The following is a 15,346-nucleotide window of genomic DNA, read 5'->3' as shown; positions in this document are numbered from 1 at the left end:
AAAACAAATGACTTTATCTCAGCGGGACGATTTAAAATTATTTATTGTAACACTAAGTAAAATTAGGTCTGCATCTGAAAACATATGGTGCCTCTCTAAAACAAATAAACACCAGGCAGACACACTTAGATACATTCTCTCATATTTTAATTCGAATAGTTTAACATTTTTGTCAATGTCTCAAACAGGGCTCGAAATTGCGACCATTTTGGTCGCATATGCTCCCGAAATTTAATCTGTTCGACCTCAAAATATAATTGGGAGCATTTGTGCGAGTGCAAATAATTGTTCTGGTGCAACCTTTTTTTTTTCTTTTTCCAGTCGAACATCTCTTTCTCTGTAGGCCTACTTAATAGACTTAATCGTCTGTGTTGGTTATGAAATCCGGCCGTTTTAATCCATCAGATTTTGTTTATTTTAATTTTTAATTTTTAATTACGATCGTATTATTATATGAAGAATTTTGTTACATTGCAGATTTATGATCTGTAGTCAGAGGAATTTCCAGTGCAATGAACATATTTACCAAATGGGTAATTCTTTCGAAAACTTAATGTAAAAGTTTTATGAAAATTGTTTCTTGCTGTTGGAGTGCGCGTTCAGTTAATACACGTGAAGGAACACAACGGGAACCTCGTAAAATGTGGTTCATTCTGTAGGTTTTCTGCGTAAATATCATTTGCTTGAAAATACTAGTTTTGTGAATTTAAATCAAAGAAAATGTGAACTATAACCAAAATCCCAAATTAAAAAGGATGCATCTTTCTCACCCTGTACAAGGAGTCCCAGCATCACCAGCAGTAGAATGTTTGACATCATCATAATGCTGACTGTGTCAGTGTCTGTGAAAGGACTGGACAGTCACTGATCAGCACTGGGGGTCTTAAAGTGTGTGGAGCAGTGAGGCAGGGCAGGTATGCAAAGCCTCTTCCTCTATACTAATCCTGTCACACACAGTTAGAGGAGCTCTGATGTGTGAACAGCAGTGGGTCTATAGAGGGCTGGGACACGCGCTGTTTTTACCCTGTTGAATGTTTAAATGTCAATATTACTATTATTGGCTTTGTAATTTCTGATTTTATAAGCATAACTGGTGAAGACAGACAGGCTGAATATGGCTTATCATTGAGTAAAATATGAATTGAATAAATTCACTTTGCATGTTATGATTGACTCTACAAAACTCCCATAAAGAAACAACAAAGACATCAGTCAGGCACTGGGATTAATTCAGTTGAAGTATATACATCTGGAATCAATGAAAAGTGAAATTCTGAATTATTTTGAATGCTACCTGATTTCACTCATTCTCAGATTTTAAATTGCATGATAAATAATGCTACCAGCAATGCGCATTCCATGTTCATCCTTCATCTTTGAGCTAAATCATTACATTTATCTTAAAAAATTACTGCAGTAACTCAGTGGGTTATAAAGGGAGTGATGCAGTTATCACAGTCTGTATGGTGTGTGAAAGGCCCCTTATGCATCCTGTAGTCACACAGGCAGATCACTCTCATCTCCCGCTCAACAAGGAGAGGTACTCCATCATGACTGCTTTACTGGTATTCATGATTTTAATCCTGTGTGAATCAGATATATCTGTTGGCTTTACATACCCACTGTTTAAAAATGTTATGCACACAATGCTACTTTTTCTCACTGAAATCAAACGTGTTCTGGTAATACTAATCCAGTACTGAGTCCATGCCTGAAATATGATGGATGCTTGTGCAACTGCTCGATATATGTCAACTTAAAAAAATCTCTAATCTTATATCAGAGAATTTGTTATGGAATTATGTGCATGCTGTTTTGTCTGAAGTAAAATTCTCAAACGGTGATGAATAATAATAATATTTGATACATTAAAGCTTGGATAACGCCGTAGGAAAAATGCTTCGTATTCACTTGTTTGTGCGATTCTATTACACCATGACAATTTTTCACAGATTATTACTGAAATGATAATTATGTAAATGAAAGAAATGATACCTCAGATAACAGTAAAATCTGATACTATGATTCAGCCGAGCACAGCTGCGATGAAACCAGGATTTCACCAGAATAGACGCACCATTAATAATAAATTATCATGTATGTATTGAATACATAGTCATAATAACTTTTCAGGAAGCAATTCATTTTAAACCCCAATCATTCTACCTCTAGGAGAATGTTTGCATCCTCTGCATTAGTCTGAACTCCAGAGCAATATGGAGATGATTGCTGCTTGTGAGCTGATGTACTGTGTGATGCCTGTGATGTTGTGGTACAGAAGTGTGTGTGTGGTTCAGCTGCTGCACTGCTATGGGTACAGTGTGTGTGACACAGAGCAGCTCCTCCTCAGCACAGAGAGGTGTGTATTCAGAGCTATGGCTCATTGCCGCCCCCTACAGCCCAGCTGGCAGTACTGCTGTCCCAGATCAGTGCCTCCCCCCTCAGCACCTGCAGTAGGTCCCAGCTGCAGCAGTGCAGTCTCTGTGCAGTCTGACTGAGGGAGGTTTTTGTACGGCTCTCTAACACTGTGTGAACACCACGCTATCACTGTGATAACTCTGACAGTAATAATCTCCTGCATCTTCAGTCTGGACTCCAGTGATTTTCAGTGTGTACTGAGTCCCAGATATACTCCCACTAAAACGATCAGGAGTCCCAGTCTGGCGATTTGTGTCATCATAAATCAGAAGTTTAGGAGCCTGACCAGGTTTCTGCAGGTACCAGTGGAGGTAGGTGCTCAAAACCTCATTGGCTGTACAGCTGATAGAGACAGTGTCTCCCTGCTCAAAAGGCCGAGGTGCTGGATCCTGAGTCAGGACTATATCTGCCAGTGATCCTGAAATAGAAAAAAATGAAAATGGATGTCAATTCACATTAGTCTATGCAGATAAATCTTCGTAAGTAACATACAATATTCTCGCAACTTTGACAACACTGGTAACTCTTGTTAAAAAAAATAATTTATTTTAAAAGTAATCAAAGAAAATGTGAACTACCACCAAAATTCCAAGTTAAATTTGATCCATCTTTCTTACCCTGTGCAAGGAGTCCAAGCATCACCAGCAGTAGATAGACTGACATCATCATAATGCTGCCTGTGTCAGTGTCTGTGAAAGGACTGGACAGTCACTGATCAGTGCTGGGGGTCTTAAAGTGTGTGGAGCAGTGAGGCAGGACAGGTATGCAAAGCCCCTTCCTCTATACAAATCCTGTGAAACACAGTTAGAGGAGCTCTGATGTGTGAACTGCAGAGCTCCTGCAGTCTAGAGGGCTGGGACACATGCTTTTTTTACCCAGTTAAACACTCAAATATCAATATTACCATTTTTGGCATTGTACCATATTATTTTAGAATTTTTACTGATGAGGACAGGGTTGTTGAATATGACTTATCATTGAGTAAAATGTGTGTTGAATAAATTCACATTGCATGTTCTTTATTGGAGATCAGAAAGGATTTCAGTCAGGCACTGGGAATTATTCCATTACAGTCCAGCCATTCAGAATTAATGAGAAGTGAAATACAAGATTAAAATAAAAATGTTCCCTGATATCACACAGAAGATCATCTTTCTCTGAATTTAATGCAGGTGCATTTTCACAACTAGCAATGAAAATGCTTGTGTTTAAATATTGGGAAGAGAGAGCTATCCATGGAAAAAAACTTATTCCATGTCTTAAATAAAATTTCTTCCTAATTTTTGTGCTAATCTGTAATTCCTCCATCTTGGAGAGCTCAGAAAATCCTGCTCTTCCCTGCGTGCAGCCAGCAGCCGCTAATTCTCATTTAGCTCTCAGCCAGCTGAGCAGCGCAGCCACTGAATCTGGGAGCTCACACTGCGCAGCTGGCACAGTCAGCACCAACACCATCAGCATTCAACCAGATGATAATTTCCACTGTCATATCAGTGTTATTACTTCTGGGGGTAACTGATCTAGGAAAAACTCTAAATGAAGCTAAATTGGCCATTGGCTGAAGATGTTTTCTTTGTAAGATGTTTTCGAAATGAGATCTGAGTAAGACTAAGAAAAATACAAATTTAAAAGCTTGAATAATTTCCATTGTAGCTGGCCTTGGTCCTGAATTCCTCTGGGGTTTGGCAATAGCAAGAATCTATGACGCCGTTCAAAGAGGAGGTGGACAGCGCTCCTCTGCTCATCTCGCGCTACTACACCTGTCACCGTCACATCATTTTTCATTTCCTACGAATCGAAGAGCATTTGTCACGGAATGTGTTTTGAAACATATTTCATATTGATGACTCGGACAACGTAACGACTTGCGTCGATCAGCTTTCCGATCATCATCATAATTGTCGTTCCACGATTCTCCAGCAGGGGACTGCCTAGCGCTACACATGTCTGACGGTTCAACAGTGTGCACAACAGGCAGGTTTTTGTGCAGCCAGTTAATCAGACTGAATCACTGTGGAGGACTTTCGGTGGCGGGACCAAAGTGGAAGTCGGCAGTAAGTGGCTATACAAACAAGGCTTTTCAACATTTTCCGCAGAAATATTAGAAGATTCGATCTGTTTCGATACTTTCATTTTACATTAAGTTTCTGCGGGTTGTTTGCATTTTACGTTCCACATTGTATTTTCTGCCGGCTGAATCAGTCGTTGAACTAGAAATGAAATAAAAGATATGCATGTGAAAAGTTCAAAAGAGCACGATACATTTGCGTCGGATACATACAAATAGAAGTACACGGAACAAATTTTTTACAAGCGAATCGTTGATACATTTGAAAAACTGCGTGAAGTCGTAAAAACCAACGGACGGCTGTGTCTCTTGAGTGAGAGGTTTTTGTACGGCGGGTGAATGAGTCTGTATCACTGTGGTTCACTTTCGGTGGCGGCACAAAACTGTCAGTTGGACGTAAGTAATTCTCTTCAACATCCCTCACTGTCGATGTTTTTGCCTTCTTTTTTTAATATACTGTAATTTTCCGACGTTCGATGTCGTGAATCAAAATTGTAATTCTGGAGATGCGTGAATTAAAAACAGAAATGTTATAGTTAGATTGTCAAATAATTTAACAAACTTTTTTATTCTAGCCCATTTTACTTCAGACAGTCTGTCTTTATCGTATTGATGTTTAGATGGCCCTAATGCAATAACTTTGCTATTTTGCGCTTGAGGTGAACTAAATTAAATTGCATTGGCTCCCTTGCCGTCGGCGGGATCACGGTGGCTCTGTAGGATAATGTAATTTATGGCTCAATCTGCAATACGACGATCTCTTTCTCAGAAATGTGGAATAAAATAGTGTTGTCCACCTAACACTAAATATAAACAAAGTTAAATGATTTAATCTGAGTTAATTATTTTTCACACTTTAAAATGAAGTTGGATCATAGCCTACGTACACTTTGTCGTTTGTGTTGGTTATGAAATCCGATCGTTTTATTCATTCAGATTTTGTTTATTTTAATTTTTATTTACGATCGCATCATTATATGAAAAATTTTGTTACATTACAGACATATGTTCTGTAGTCCGCTGTCGTAGCATTTTCTAGTCTACAGTATATTGGTTTGATTTAAAAAAAAAAAAAAACATTTTTAATTTTTAAAAAGCGAGGAATTTACAATGCAATGAACATATTTACCAAATGTGCAATTCTTTTGAAAACTTAATGTAAAAGTTTCATGAAAATTGTTTCTTGCTGTTGGAGTGCGCGTTCAGTTCATACACGTGAAGGAACACAACGGGAACCTCGTAACATGTGGTTCATTTTGTAGGTTTTCTGCGTAAATATCATTATGTATCCATTCTTTTGCAAGAAGTTCTGCGTATTTTTTTGTGTCTATCGTACTAAAATGATCGACAGTTCAAGTGCAAAATTTGGGTAAAGAAGTAAATGCCTAGAAGCAGTTTGGTTTGGGAAGAATTTTATCATTGTTAAGTACTACCGTCACACGATAGATAAAAGGAATGCATGCAAACAGAACCTTTAATAATGTCAATTGCTTTATATTGTAGACCTCCAAATAATTACGTGTAACTTCTGTAGACATTCACGTCTCATCGCAAGGACAGAATGATTGACACATGGGAGGGGGCGTGTCCCCCGTCGACCTCACTGTCTTGCCCCGTGTCTCCCAGGTGACACAGCCCCCGCCCTCACAGCCCCGCCCCCTCCCGGGGGGGCGGGAGTCAGCAGGGAAAGGCCCCCACTGGTGTGCCGGGCCCAAAACCCGGGGTTCCCTCGGACGGGCCCTGCGCGGAAGGTGGACGGCCCGGGCGTCCAGCTCGGGCGTGGCCGGGGGGCGCGGGGTCCGGGGCAGGCGGCCTGTACAGCTGGAGCAGCTCCCGACCCTCAGCGGGCGACTGGAAGGGCGGAGGCCCCCCACCTGCGAGGCCCCCGCAGGGTCCCAGTCCACCCCCTCCAGCCCTTTTGAGGAGGGACCAGTGTTCTGAGTAGGCCGGGGGGGGTGGGGAGCTACCCCTTGATCTCACTGTTTTTACCTGTTCTGCTCTCAGCCCCTCTGCCCCTTACTGCGCACACTGGCTCAGTCTGGGGAATCCCTCCTCCAGCCTGAGCTTTACTGCTAATATCTCACATGTGCTCTGTTTTTGGGGTGCTCAACAAACTTGCACACACACGCCTCCTTACTTGTGTTTGGTGATTTTGGGATAGCTTTAGATCAAACTCAACTATTACATAATAAAGATTCTTTGAACTGATATTGGTTTTTGCCCGGTTTGGGATTATAAAAGAAAAGACTTTGGGCTCCTGGTGATCCTCTTGTTTTTTTTCAAAGTCTGCAATGATTCCACCAAGTCAGCCCATTCTTGGATGAAATCAAATTTTTCCCACACCCTAACATATTTTCAAACCCCAATAATTCAAAGAATCAAAAGAAAAATATGTATGAAAATTTTTTATAGTCAATAGTTTAATTGTAAAATAGATAATTATTCCTGAATCTTTCAGTGTATTTTATTGAGTTTTTTTTCATGGACAATATGATTATAATAATTACAAAAATAATAACCAAATAAAATGATAAAAGACCATATCAAAAAAACCCCTAAATAAGCAAAGACTATGGGTCCCTACATTCTAAAAATCCTTCATTTGATATTAAAACACAGAAGTGATTTCTATTTTATTGGGATGTTTCTTATTGAATAAAGCAGGTGTTTTAGTGGCCCATAGGCTGAGAGGCGTGTGTGAAGTGAGCGATGCGGAATCGTCAGGGAGGGGCGGCCCAGCTCTGGAGCCCTGCTGAGAGGGCAGTGATTTTGGGAGCCGCCCCGAGGCAGTCCGTGCGGCAGGAAGTGCCTCGACTCACCTGGGGCCCCCGGGACGGCCCAAACCCCCCTGGGCACAGCGGGGCCCTGTTCCCAGTTTGGGTCAGTCCCACTGAGGGACCAGCAGAACCAGCCTGCCCCCCCTGCGCATTCAAACATGAGTTTCCCCCCCTCCCCTGCGATCCTCTCAGTTTCACTCCCCCACCCACAGTCGCATTTCTCAGCCCAAAATCCCCCCCAGGGGGAAACAGATGTTTGAACATGAGGAGGTGGAGGACTTTCTATACAAAAATGAGAAAGGGAGGGGCTGTACCTCACACCTGCGTCAGCATGAATTCAGATTAGAGATTTCCCGATGTTGGAGGAACTTAAAGCCATATTCAATCCGTACAGAAAACAAAACAAGACATTATGGGATAATTTAAACACAAAGATGAACTAACACAAATGTGTTCTTTTTTTTATTAAAAATTTTTTAGCACAAAATTATTTCTTATTTAAAAAATTTAAAGTAGAAAATTTTATTTTAAAAAAATTGTTTATATTTGCATCTGCAGTTGCATGCTAAAATTTGAGATATAGTATTCAGGCATTATAATAAAATCAATAGCTTCAATGAGTTTTTGATTCAGGATCTTAATTTGTCAATAGGAACTTCCTTGAAGTGAACATTTTGTCGATTTGCTCCCTTTCATATATGCAGGCATACCGCATTATTTCTTGTAAAAGTTGATGAGAAGGTGGGGTTGGGCCATTCTTTTTAAATTCTGATTCATCGGTGTCCCACAGAAGGTTATTCACTGGTGGTGCAAGCAGAGAAGTATATTAGATAGGAGAAGCAGTAACTGTGTGGCACATCTGCACAAAAATATGTCCAAGAAAAATATTTTCTAAATATTTATGCCTACATGTAAGCACATACTGTATATGGAAAATGTAATGGAGGTAAGAATGATGGAAGAGCAAGCTTAAACCAGAATTAATACTGAAAGAGAAGTGAACAGAACTGTAAAAATCTGATACTATGATTCAGTCCAGCACAGCTGAGCTTAATCCTGGATCTCATTTGATCAGATACACCTTAAAAATAATTATTTGCCGTATTTAATACAAAAATCAAATACATTTCTGGAAAAAAAATTCATTTGAAATCCAAAAACCTTCCACCTATGGGAGAATGTAAACATCCTTCCCGTATTAGTCTGAACTCCAGAGCAATAGAGATGAGGGGTGCTTGTGAGCTGTGTGCTGTTTTGGGTTCCCGGTGATGTTGTGGTAAGAAGTGTGTGTGGTTCAGCAGAACTCTGCAGGGTTCAGTGTGTGTGACACGAGCAGCCCTCTTCAACACAGAGAGGTGTGTATTGAGGGCTGGGTCGTTGTTGCCCCCACAGCCCAGTGTTTGCTGTTCCAGATCAGTGACCCCCCCCTCAGCACCTGCGTGGGGCCCAGTGCACAGTGCAGTCTCTGTGCAGTCTGAAATGAGGGAGGTTTTTGCACTCTCTAACACTGTGTCATTGGTGCAAAGGGGTTGACAGAATAATCTCCTGCATCTTAGCCTGGACTCAGTGATTTTCAGTGTGAACCCGAGTTCTCAGATCCCCCCACTGAAACGACAGGAATCCCATTGAGGGTTTTGAAATAAATCCAAAGTTTAGGAGCCGACCAGGTTTTGGGTACCAGTGGAGTAAGTACTTGCTGGGGAGTGGTAAACACTCGACTGGCTGTCAGTGATTGGGGACAGGGTCTCCTGCTGAACAGACCGAGCGCTGGGAGACTGAGTCAGAACTAATCTGCCATTGATTCTGAAATACAAAAAAATGGAAATGGATGTAATGCACATTAATATTGTCAAACACAATGCGATATTTGGCAATAATTAAACTATAATGGCACTGTTATGACAACAGCTGTGTTTTGAAAAGTAAGCAATGAAAATATAAAACATAATCAACATCCCAAGTTAAAATGGATCAATCTATATTACCCTGACGAAGAGTCCCAGCATCACCAGCAGTAGAAAGTATGACATCATCATAATGCTGCCTGTGTCAATGTCTGTGAAAGGACTGGACAGTCACTGATCAGTGCTGAGGGTCTTAAAGTGTGGGAGCAGTGAGGCAGGACAGGTATGCAAACCCCTTTCCTCTATACAAATCCTGTCACACACAGTTAGAGGATCTCTGATGTGTGAACAGCAGTGGGTTTGTAGAGGGCTCTGACAGTTGCTGTTTTTTCCTGTTAAACACTCAAATGTCAATAATACTATTTTTGGCATTGTACTGTATGATTTTAGAAGTTTAACTGATGAAGACAGGCTGGCTGAATATGGCTTATAATTGAGTAAAATATGAGTTGAATAAATTCACGTTGCATGTTATGATTGCGGTTTCTTTATGGGATTTTGGAAAGTCAAGACATCAGTCAGGTGCAGGGAATTATTCAGTTGCAATCCATCCATTTGGAATTAATGAAAAGTGAAATACAATATTCTTATGAATGTTCACTGATCTCACACATTCTCAGTTTGTAAATTGCATGATAAATAATGCAACCATCAATGCACATTTCAAGTTCATCCTTTGTCTTTGAGCTAAATCATTACATTTATTTTACTAAATTACAGCTGTAACTCAATGGTTTGCAAAGGGAGTGATGCAGTAATCACTGTCTGTATTTTGTGTGTCGGACCCCTTATGTGTCCTGTAGTCACACAGGCAGATCATGCTCATCTCCCGCTGAACAAGGAGAGGTACTCCAGAGTGACTGCTTTACTGGTATTCATGATTTTAATCCTGTGTGAATCAGACATGTTTGCTGGTTTTACTTATCTGCTGTTTAAAACTTTTTTTGCACACAATGATACATTTTCTCACTGAACTCAAACATGTTCTGGTAATTCTAATCCAGCACTGAATCCATGCCTTAATTATAAGAGATGCATGTGCAAATGCTTAATGTAGCTCACATTTAAAAATCCCTTATCTCATGTCATGTGACTTTGTCATGGAATTTGATTCAGGTTGTTTTGTAGGAAGTAAAGAAGCTTAAAAGGTGATAAATAATAATTATATTTGCGACTTTAATGCTTGGTAAACACCGAAGGAAATATGATTTGTAATCACTCGCTTCAGTGACACAATTGCACCATGACCATTTTCACTGATTATCACAAAAATGATGATCAGGAAATCAAAAAATGATATCTCAGAAAACAATAAAATCTGATACTGTGATTCAGTCCAGCACAGCTGTGATGAATCCAAGATTCCACCAGAACAGATGGACCTTTAATAATACATTATCATGTATGTATTGAATACATAGTCATAATATCTTTTCTGGAAGCAATTCATTTGAAACCCAGCTCATTCCACCTGTGGGAGAATGTACACATCCTCTGCAATAGTCTGAACTCAAGAGCAATATGGGCCCCCTACAGCTCAGCTGGCAGTACTGCTGTCCCAGATCAGTGCCTCCCCCCTCAGCACCTGCAGTAGGACCCAGCTGCAGCAGTGCAGTCTCTGTGCAGTCTGACTGAGGGAGGTTTTTGTACGGCTCTCTATCACGGTGTGAGCGGCGAATAGCCGTGCTGACAGTAATAATCTCCTGCATCTTCAGCCTGGATTCCAGTGATTTTCAGTGTGAACTGAGTCCCAGATCCACTCCCATTGAAACGATCAGGAATCCCAGTCTGGCGAGTTGTGGAATCATAAATCAGAAGTTTAGGTGCCTGACCAGGTTTCTGCAGGTACCACTGGAGCCAGCCGCTCACATCCTCACTGAGTGTACAGCTGATAGAGACAGTGTCTCCCTGCTGAAAAGACCGAGCTGCTGGAGACTGAGTCAGAAATCCAGCTGCCTTTGATCCTGAAAATTAAAACATGGAAATGGATGTCAATGCACATTAATATTATCAAAGACAATGCTATATTTAGGTAATAATCAGACTGTAATGGCACTGTATTGAAACCAGCTGTGTTTAGAAAAGTAAGCAATGAAAAAATAAAACATGAGCAAAATTCCAAATAAAAACGGATCTTTCTTACCCTGTACAAGGAGTCCCAGCATTACCAGCAGTAGAAAGTTTGACATCATCATAATGCTGCCTGTGTCAGTGTCTGTGAAAGGACTGGACAGTCACTGATCAGCACTGGGGGTCTTAAAGTGTGTGGAGCAGTGAGGCAGGACAGGTATGCAAAGCCCCTTCCTCTATACAAATCCTGTCACACACAGTTAGAGGAGCTCTGATGTGTGAACAGCAGTGGCTCTATAGAGGGTTGGGACACGTGCTCTATTCACTGCTGTTTTTACCCAGACAACATATTCATTGTGTGTATTAAGTAAATTATTTCTGAAATTAGATTGCACTTTTATAGATCCATAAATGGCCAGGAGTGTCAGCATATTGACAAACATTTCAGAAAATGTATATTTAATACCTTTCTGTTTGTTCTGATAGGTATTTTGGTGTGAGAAATAAGAAATTCTGTGATATCATGTATTGCACAAGAAATCATTCAAATGTTGTATATTCTTGTGAAAAGAACGTGAACTAAAACATTGTTTAAGTGAGCTTTTCCTTTTGTCACTATGAACATTGTTTCATCTCTAATTTCTTTTTTACAATCTGATATCATATTCATTATGTCACCATACATATTAATTTATTCAATGCCTCGCATCACTTTTGTGAAAGCACAGGGAAAATACATCTCCCACAATGCACATTTTCCCAGCAACCACTTCTTTTCCCTCCTTGCAGATCACTCAGTTACATGTATGGGGGGGGGGCTGTCCATCCTGTTCAGCATATATAGACAGACTACTCCATTGTGGGGCTGCTTCAAACTGCACCGGTTTGGTCTCCATGTTATACCAGCCTGGGGGTTTTTTAAACAAAGCAGGGTCACTGAATTAACTGGATATCGGTCCTGAGTAAACCCTGGAGCAGCTCTTTTTACTTCAGTCCATGTGCCATATTTTGGACGGTTCCGGGTTCTACTCAGCGCACTTACGCGGCAAACTCAGTAATCCTGCTTTATGAAACAGGGCCCTGTAGTTTCCTCTCCCTCATTATACTGTAGTGCTTTCATATCAGGAGCAAAACAGCACTCTCTGTTTCCTCCTTGTGGTCACACATTGTAATGGCAGCTTGTGTCATGCATTGAAGCACATCCCATTGTGGTGTCCTCTTCATCCACAAAATTCTCATTACTTGAAAATTTGGAAGGGAGCACAAGGTCTATCCTGCATTATTTATTCAAATTTGGAAAAAATTAAACTTAAATTATTCTTCATTAAGCATGAAAATTCCTTCTATTGTAAATCATTGCGAAACTTAAGAACAATGCTTTTGCTCGCACCTACATCCATGCAAATGAATGAGCGAGATTTCTATGATGTTATCGTTTTTTCCACAACCAAGGGTGAAAGTGGAAGTCAGTGCAGAAGATGGAGCTGAGTTTGGAGTTTGGGAAAGAGCAGGAGGAACACTGCTGGGGGGTGTGAGAGTCCTCTCTCCTCTGAATGCCCTGTAGCCGGTAGCTATTGGAATTTGGTATTAATTTCCAAAGATCCTGTGCAACTACAGGAAAGGAATTATCCTAGAATGTTTCTGGCTCATCATCAAAATTAGGTAACATTGACCAATGTGCAAAAATCTGTTTAGATCCTTAATTATAATTTATCCTGGAAAAACCTCAAATATGCAAAAAAACAAAAAAAAAAAAAACCCAAACATTACATTCAAGATATTCACTTGTGTGTGTTGAGTCCCACCTCTGGTCCAGTAAATGTAATTGAAAGTAATTCACCATTTCAGTCTTTAGTTAAATCGGTGATCTTTTCCTTGTGTTCACAAAATGCTGATTGGGTCCCCCTTCCTATTTCTTGTTTCGGAAGAGATTAAACAATTTGAATTGACCAATTCCTTTTGTCTCAAGGTATTCTTTCAATGAAAGGTTTATGAATATAATTCAAATGGATCTTAAGTGAAATGTTTTTTTATTTGCTCACATTAACATTTTAGAGAAATTTTATTAAATACATTATAAGGAGAGTTTTTAATGCATAAAAAGCCAAATTTGAGCAGAGCCCGTCTAGGTCACAGACAGTGCCCCCCCCTCAGCACCTCAGTAGGTCCCACCAAACAGTGCATCTCTGTGCAGTCGACTGAGGGAGGTTTTGTACGACTCTCTATCCACTGTGTTACGGAGGCTCCAGCCCTGCTGACATAATAATCTCCTGCATCCTCAGCCTAAATCCAGTGATTTTCAGTGTGAACTGATCCCAGCCCCCCCCCACTGAAAACGATCAGGAATCCCAGTCTGCGGGTTGTGGGCCGGAATCAGAAGTTTAGGAGCCTGACCAGGTTTCCCGGACCAGTGGGGCCAGCTTCTCAAAATCCTCAGGCTGTACAGCTGATAGAGACGTGTCTCCAGGCTGAACAGACCGAGCTGCTGGATCCTGAGTCAGAAAATATATCTCCATTGATTCTGAAAATACAAAAAATGGGGAAAGGGGTGTCAATGCACTTGATCTATGCAATAAATATTTGTAAGCAACATGAATATTCTCAATTTGACAACACGGTAACCCTTGTAAAAAAAAAATTATTGAAGAAACTGTTTAACTATAACCAAATTTCCAAAGTTAAAATGTTCAATCTTTTTACCCTGTCAAGGAGTCCCGCATCACCGCAGTAGAAAGTGGACTATCATAACGCAGCCTGTGTCGTGTCTGTGAAAGGACGGGCAGTCACTGATCATACTGGGGGTCTTAAAGTGTGTAGCAGTGAGGGGAGGACAGGTAGGGAAAGCCCTTCCCTATACCAACCTTCACACCACATTAGAGGAACATCTGATGTTGTGAACGGTAGTGGGTCCTAAAGGGTTTTTGGGGACATGTGCTGTTTTTACCCTGTTAAACACTCCCAAAATCATATTACTATTTTTGGCATTGTACCGTATGGTTATTTAATTTAACTGATGAAGACAGGGTTTTTGAATATGACTTATTATTGATTTAAAAAGTGTGTTGAACAAATTTCACATTGCCTGTTCTTCATTGAGATCAAAAGGACATCAGTCAGGCACGGAATTTATTCTATTGCACGCGCCCATTGGAATTTATGAAATTGTGAAATAAAAATTAATATGAATGTTCCCTGATTTCACCGAAATACCTCTTTCTCTGAATTTATTGCAGAGCATTTTCAAAAAACGGTGTTAAATCAGCTTTCCGAACACATTTAATTGTCGTTCCACGATTCCCAGCACCCCCGGGACCTCCAGAGCAAACACATGTCTAAAAGGGTCAGCAGTGTGCAAAAACAGGAGTTTTTGTACAGCCGGTAAATCGACGAATCATTTGTGTGGACCTTTCGGGGCGGGCCAAACTGGAAGTCGCCAGTAAGTGGCTATAAAACGAAGCTTTTCAACATTTTCCCGCAAAAATATTAGAAATTCGTCTGTTTTCGATACATTCATTTTATTTTACATTAAGTTTCTGCGGGTTTTTTACTTTTTTACGTTTCCACTTCAAATTTTCTCCGGCTGAATCAGTCACTGAAGTTGAACTAAAAGTAAAAAAAAAAGAAAATGATGTGAAAAGTTCAAAAAGGGGCACGATAAATTTGCTTCGGATAATACAAATAGAAGTACAGGAACAATTTTTTTACAAGCGAATCGTTGATACATTTAAAAAAGCTCCCGTGAAGCGTAAAAACCAAGGGGACGGCTGTGTTTTCTTGAGTGAGAGGTTTTTGTAACGGGGGGAAAATTAGTCTTTTATCCTGTGGTACCCTTTCGGGGCGGCACAAAACTGTCATTTTGGGAGAAAAGTAATTCTCTTCCCCCATCCCCCACTTTCGAGGTTTTTGCCTTCTTTTTTTAATATGCTGTATTTTCCGACTTTCGAGTCGTGAATCAAAATTGTAATTCTTTTGATGGGGCAATTAAAAACAGAAATGTTATAGTTCGATTGCAAATAATTTCAAATACTTTTTTATTTAGCCCTTTTTACTTGGCCCAGCCCTGCCCCTTTATCGTATTGAGGGTTTAGTGGCCGTAATGCAAAATTTTGGGC

General features: G+C 40.3%; 1 long non-coding RNA gene across 1 annotated transcript in view; it reads right to left on the bottom strand.

Annotated features, from left to right (window-relative positions):
- LOC135243944 (uncharacterized) overlaps positions 1–854 on the bottom strand; it is a 43,633-nt gene extending 42,779 nt beyond the window's left edge. The window contains exon 1 of the long non-coding RNA XR_010326857.1: positions 771–854. This is a non-coding gene — a long non-coding RNA (uncharacterized LOC135243944). The remainder of the gene's footprint in view (positions 1–770) is intronic.
- Between the last annotated feature and the right edge of the window lie 14,492 nt (positions 855–15,346).

This window comes from Anguilla rostrata, chromosome 2 (genome assembly GCF_018555375.3).
Source record: "Anguilla rostrata isolate EN2019 chromosome 2, ASM1855537v3, whole genome shotgun sequence".
Taxonomy (NCBI): Eukaryota; Metazoa; Chordata; class Actinopteri; order Anguilliformes; family Anguillidae; genus Anguilla; species Anguilla rostrata.
This window is presented reverse-complemented; position numbering and strand designations above follow the sequence as displayed.